Source organism: Mustela nigripes, unplaced genomic scaffold (genome assembly GCF_022355385.1).
Source record: "Mustela nigripes isolate SB6536 unplaced genomic scaffold, MUSNIG.SB6536 HiC_scaffold_75, whole genome shotgun sequence".
Lineage (NCBI taxonomy): Eukaryota > Metazoa > Chordata > Mammalia > Carnivora > Mustelidae > Mustela > Mustela nigripes.
Genome location: NW_026739490.1, coordinates 3415524 through 3421598, shown reverse-complemented (window position 1 = coordinate 3421598; position 6075 = coordinate 3415524).

Below are 6075 nucleotides of genomic sequence, written 5' to 3'. Positions count from 1 at the left end.
TTCCATAATCCCAGCACGTGTCTAGAGTCCCACTATATCACCAAACCGTCTCAAGTACTTCCCCCGCCTCACTCCCCCCTGCAGAATTTTACCCTGCAATTCCTACTCACCTACTGTGAGCAGGTCAGACATGACCTCCAGGAGACCTGTCTTAAGATTCTAGGGGAGATAACTGGCCTCCTTGTCACTTTGTGACACAATTCCATAATCCCAGCACGTGTCTAGAGTCCCACTATATCACCAAACCGTCTCAAGTACTTCCCCCGCCTCACTCCCCCCTGCAGAATTTTACCCTGCAATTCCTACTCACCTACTGTGAGCAGGTCAGACATGACCTCCAGGAGACCTGTCTTAAGATTCTAGGGGAGATAACTGGCCTCCTTGTCACTTTGTGACACAATTATTCACGTGCTCGTGTCTACGAGTGCACCGTGTCTCCAAACCCAGCCATGCATTTTAGTCACCCGGCGTTCCTTTCCACAGCTCCTGCCCCCATCCTGCCAAACAGCCTGCAAGGATGAGAGCCCGCAGATGGGGTCTTCAATCTCTCTCTACCTGCCTGAATCCCACTGCCGCTGAGCCTCTTTCCTTCCACTAAGATGTTATCCTTTTGTCTTAAACACCAGCACTTACTCTGTTACGCTTGGGGGAAGTGGTTCTCCTGCTGCTCTTCACGCCCACTTCCCAGGCCTGGTCTTCCCTGATACAGGGCCAGCTCAGCACTTGCTCTGAGGAGACCCCTGAGGTCTTCCTAGAGACCAGCCGCAGGAGGGGTTACTGTTCCATGATCAGCCAGCAGGGGGCAGTGCAGAAACACACAAACTAAGCCGTTTGGTTTTCGGGTCATCTTCCCTGACAGAGCCCATCTCCCTGGTCTGTGCAGATAGCTTGAGCCACTCCTCAGGTTCCGTATTTACCTAGATTCTTCTCTGACCCCTAATTTCTATTAAACTATAAAATCCCAAATGACTTTCTGGGTTGCTTGGAAAGGCAGCAAGCCCTTACCAGTCCGTTCCGGATACATGAATTAAATGTGGGCTAGAAATTGTGGAGCCTGGTACTATGTTATCAGATATGAGTCAGCAAGACTTCTTTTTTTTTTTTCTTTTCTTTTCCTTTTTTTTTTTTTTTTTTGCCTGTTACATGCAAAAGTAGGAACGCTAAATAGTTTAAGCTGGGACATAAAGACAAGCGGGTTACTCCCCACCCAGCCCCAGCTTTATTGAGGTATAACAGACATATAAAATTGTAAGTTATTTAAAGCATGTTCAGTAGTGATTTGATAGACATATTCACTGGGAAAGGACCTTCTGCATCTAGTTAACTAACACATCCATCACCTCACGTATCTATCTTCTTTTTTTGGTGAGAAGACTTAAGCTCTACTCTCTTTATTACACAATACGGTGTCCTCAGCTATTGTCACCATGTTTTACATTATAGCCTCAGACCCTATTCATCTGGCAGGTGAAAGTTGGTACCCTTTCCCAACTTCTCCCTCTTTCCCAACCTCCCTAGTCCCAGAAACGGGTGGGTTTCTAATCCTCTCTGATGCCTTGAGTTCTAGAAAGTACCTGTTTGTATTCTGTTGGAGTGTCTGGATGTGTCCTTTATTTCTTATTTCTTTTAAGATTTTATTTATCTATTGGAGAGAGAGAGCATAAGCGGGGAGGGGGAAGGGGCAGAGGCAGAGGGAGAAGCAGACTCCCCCCTGAGCAAAGAGCCCTACATAGGGCTGGATCTCAGAACCCCGAGATCATGAGCAGAGCCGAAGGCAGACATTCACCCGACTAAGCCACTCAGGCCCCCTGGAGGTATTTTTAAAATATGTTTTTAAATGTACTGTAGATTTCTTTCTCTGATGAATTATCTTTTTCTGAAAAGAATTCTCTAGTGTTGGGAAAACATCAAATCCTCCACGTTTAACCATTTGCACCATAGGACAGGTGTCTTAAGGTATGCTGTCATGGATCTCCCAGAATTTTAAATCATGTCATTTTGACCCTGAAGTTGCAGCTTCAAGCTTTTCTGGCTCCTGAATGTGTGGCCAAGATCATCTCAGCAAGCTCTCTGAAGCACGTTCCCTACTGCGTTATCAGCACCATGAAAAAATGTTTCTATCTCATCCTTTGTTTCAAAAACACAGGAGCACTTTCTTCTTAATACCTGTGGGACACCCTGGTCTTGCGGAACCAAGGCACAGACTGACCGGTCTTTTATACCTACTGGCCACGTAGTTAAAGTCATGCTGGATAATCAATGAAAACCAAATGCACACCATCATTGTCTGCCTTTTGAAGTAATAATGTAGACATCCCAGTACAGGAGGGCTTCAAGGGAGTTTTGGACTTTAAAAAACACTTTGTAAATCACCAGTAAGAATGATTAACCCACATCTTGGTCAAGGGTATTCATTAGTCTCTCAGACACGCCTGGAGTTGAGCACCCCACCTCCGTGGATAGCTGCAAGTTAACCCCATCCTTCCTTAAACACCAAGGACTCCTCTGTTATATACGTTGGGCATTTTACTCTGGCTGATATATTGTCTCCCACAGGGATGCGGGTTAGCAGTTCTGATACAAAAACCCTGGAATTGAATAAATAGCTAAGTGGATAGTGCAGAGCGGGTTCCAGGCTCCTCACTGTTTGGAGTGGGAATTCGCAGAGAAGCAAGAGGAGGCTAGAATCACCCATAGGGTAATGGAGCAGAGTTAGAGACATTGGTATGAACTCATGTGTAGCTCAATGTGGACACAGAAGGTTACGTGCAGAAACTTTTATAGATATATGTCTGTGCTCTGGTTAGTGTACACACATGTATTTTCTTTCTCTGCAGCTAAAAAGGCCTGAAAGAAACAAAACTCCAGTACTAACAAATGGACCTAGCACCCAGGGCTTGGTTTCTGATACCATTTTCCAGTGAGAGGAACCAGGGCTCCTTGGAGAAAGGGCTGATTGTATGACAGGAGCAGAAATATACAAGAAGGGCATGGCACCTTGTAGTGCCAGAAAAGAAGGAAGGGCTACAAAACAAACAAAAATCAAGCAAACCCCCAACCATGGGGCTATATCAAAGGGACACAGGAGCACTGGAAGAGCTCCCAGTGGTGAAAACATGACAATTTGAGAAACGAAATAAAGTCGTATTGGATTATAATCCAAATAAAATAAAATAAATACCCATAAGGCCATGCTGCTCTTGTGGGTAGAAGAATTCCAAATAATATCTGTAGATACTCTGCCCTCAAAGGGGCGGGGCCTACTCCCTTCTCCTTCTGTGTGGCTGTGCATAGAGACCTCCTTCCAAGGAGGACAGTGTGGGAAGTGGGGCAAGCCTAATTTTACAGTGGAGGAGCTAGGTGATCAAGGTCAACAGCAACAGTGATAAATCACATTGAGAGTGTGAACTGATACCAAGTGAGGGAAATGGTGCTTTACCATTGTGGTCTTTCCTCTCTGAAACTCATAACTCAAAATAAATCATGAGAAAACCATCAGACAAATCCAGTAAAGGGAGAGTATACAGCCCTCCTTAAATCTGTCAAGGCCATCAAAAGCCAGAAAAGTCTCAGAAATTGTCACAGCCAAGAGCAGCCTAAGGAGACATGACCAAAAAATAGTGTACAACCATTAATTGTAACAAAAGAACCATACTAATGTAAGGAGTTAATAATCGAGGACACAGGGTGTGTGGGGCCTATGGGAACATTCTGTACCGTCTTCTGAATTTTTCTGTAAATCTAAAACTGTTCTAAATAATAAGGTCTTGTTTAAAAACACAAGAAGCAGAAGAAGAGAAAGTATTTGTGGTATGTAACAGATAACAGATTATTACATAGACTATATAAATAACTTCTATTATCAGTGAAGGAAAGATAAACAAGCCAACAGAAAAAACAATGACAAAGAATATGAGAAGGCAACACAGAGAAGAAATGCAAGTGACCGGAAGCATAAGGGGAAAAAAATGCTTGATCTCACTAACAATCACAGGAATGCACATTACATTAAAATATCATTCGGACTGTTTTCCCTTATCAACTCAAAAGACGGGTGATCTGCAGTCCGAGCAAGAGGATGAAAAAGAAACAATACTAACATGTTTGAATAAAACTTACGTATTTAAATATAAGTTGACATGATGCATTTTTTTTCCCAAAAAACTCAGAGATAAGGAAAAGCATTATCCCTTTGCCAGACTCTCGGGGTAATTTTGACTCAAAATGATGGGTAGGTATCCAGTGGCCAATGAGAATGCGGGTCTCGGTCAGCCTCAGTCAAATGCAAATGGGAACTTCCAGGAAGCACTACTACACACCAGAGTAGCCAACCTTGGGAAATGCTGATGAGGATGTAGACCAATCAGACCTTCGAACCCATAGGGTGGGATTGGCTCCACCCACTTTGAAAAGTACGCTTGGGCAGGATCCACTCAAGCTAGCCACGCACCTGCTGTTGAGTCCCAGCAAATCCACTTTTCAGCAAATACCCCACAAACATGAGAGCTTCTGGCCACCAAATGACACACGCCAAAGTGTTTGTAATGTTTTAGCCATGAGAGCTAGACACTGGGAACAACCCAAATGTCTGTGCGTGGGAGAAGGGCTAAAGGGTAGGACAGTCACACCCTGGAATTCGGCCCTGCAACCGAAGAGGGCCGACTGTTGACACATACGCGAGGAACGAGTCTCACAGACATTGCTGCGCAGGAGAAGTCAGGCACAAAAAACCGAAATGAAACAAAACAAAACAAAAAACACATATGGTATGGCTCCATTTTTTTGAAGTTCAAGGATAGGCAAAGTTAATCTAAGGTGATAGAAATGATAACAGCCCTTTCCTTTTGGGGGAAATTGGGTGGCATCGAGATTATTCAGGTAGAGATGTAGGTAAGGTGTGTGCATTTTCTTATGTCTTAGTAAACACATAAAGGAAAAGGAAGAGACAGATGAGTCTTTGGAAATGGGGTAATTTACTGCCAAATGAGAATCACTTGGCTTAACCCACTGTATGATGTGGAGGTCAGATTTCAAGAGGACTCCTTAAAACAGAGGAATGATAGGGCGCCTGGGTGGCTCAGTGGGTTGGGCCGCTGCCTTCGGCTCAGGTCATGATCTCGGGGTCCTGGAATCGAGTCCCACATCAGGCTCTCTGCTCAGCAGGGAGCCTGCTTCCTCCTCTCTCTCTCTCTCTGCCTGCCTGTCTGCCTACTTGTGATCTCTCTCTGTCAAATAAATAAATAAAAATCTTTAAAAAAATTAAAAAAAAAAAACAGAGGAATGATAAATACAATGTGGTCCTTCCACATAAGGGAATATTATTCAGCCACAGCCATAAGGCAACATGAAGATGGGGTGACTCTTGAAAACATGCTGCTGAGTGAAACAAACCAGAAACCAAAGACGACGTGCTGTATGATTCCATTTAGCGGAAATGTCCAGAACAGGCAATTCCATGAAGACAGGAAGTAGATTCGTGGTTATGGGGAGGGAGGAATGGGAAGTGACTCTTACAGACATGGGGGTTCTTTTTGGAGTGATGAAAATGTTCTGGAGTTAGATAGTGGTTGTACTTGGACATCTTTATCAATGTACTAAAAACCACTGACCCGTACACTGGAAAAGGGTGAATTTGACAGTATGGGAATCATATCTCCAAGAAAACCGCAGGGCAGAGGCGGGTGTCTGTCCTGATAGGGGGAGACACATAAGGACTCTGTCTGGGCCGAAGCCCTTGGATCCTGGGACATGGGCTCCCGTGGCCGCTTTTTCACTCCCGGGGCAGCCAAGGACCCCAAACAGAGGAAACAAAGAAGTTGTTTTGGTCTCTGTGCAGCCTGGGGGAGGGGGGGGCACAGCTGGAATCCGCTGGGGGTTGGAGAAAAGAAGGAGTTCCAGCATGGAAGGAGGAGGGGTGGCAGGGAGTCACCCCCAAACCTGAGGCTTCCATGCCTCTGTCAGGTGTTACAGAGGGGGTGCCAGCAGCAGCAAGCCAGGGAACCCCCAATGAACCGCAAGTCCCTCCAACTGCAAGATCTATGAAGACAGAAGTACTGAGGGCTGAGACGGAGATGT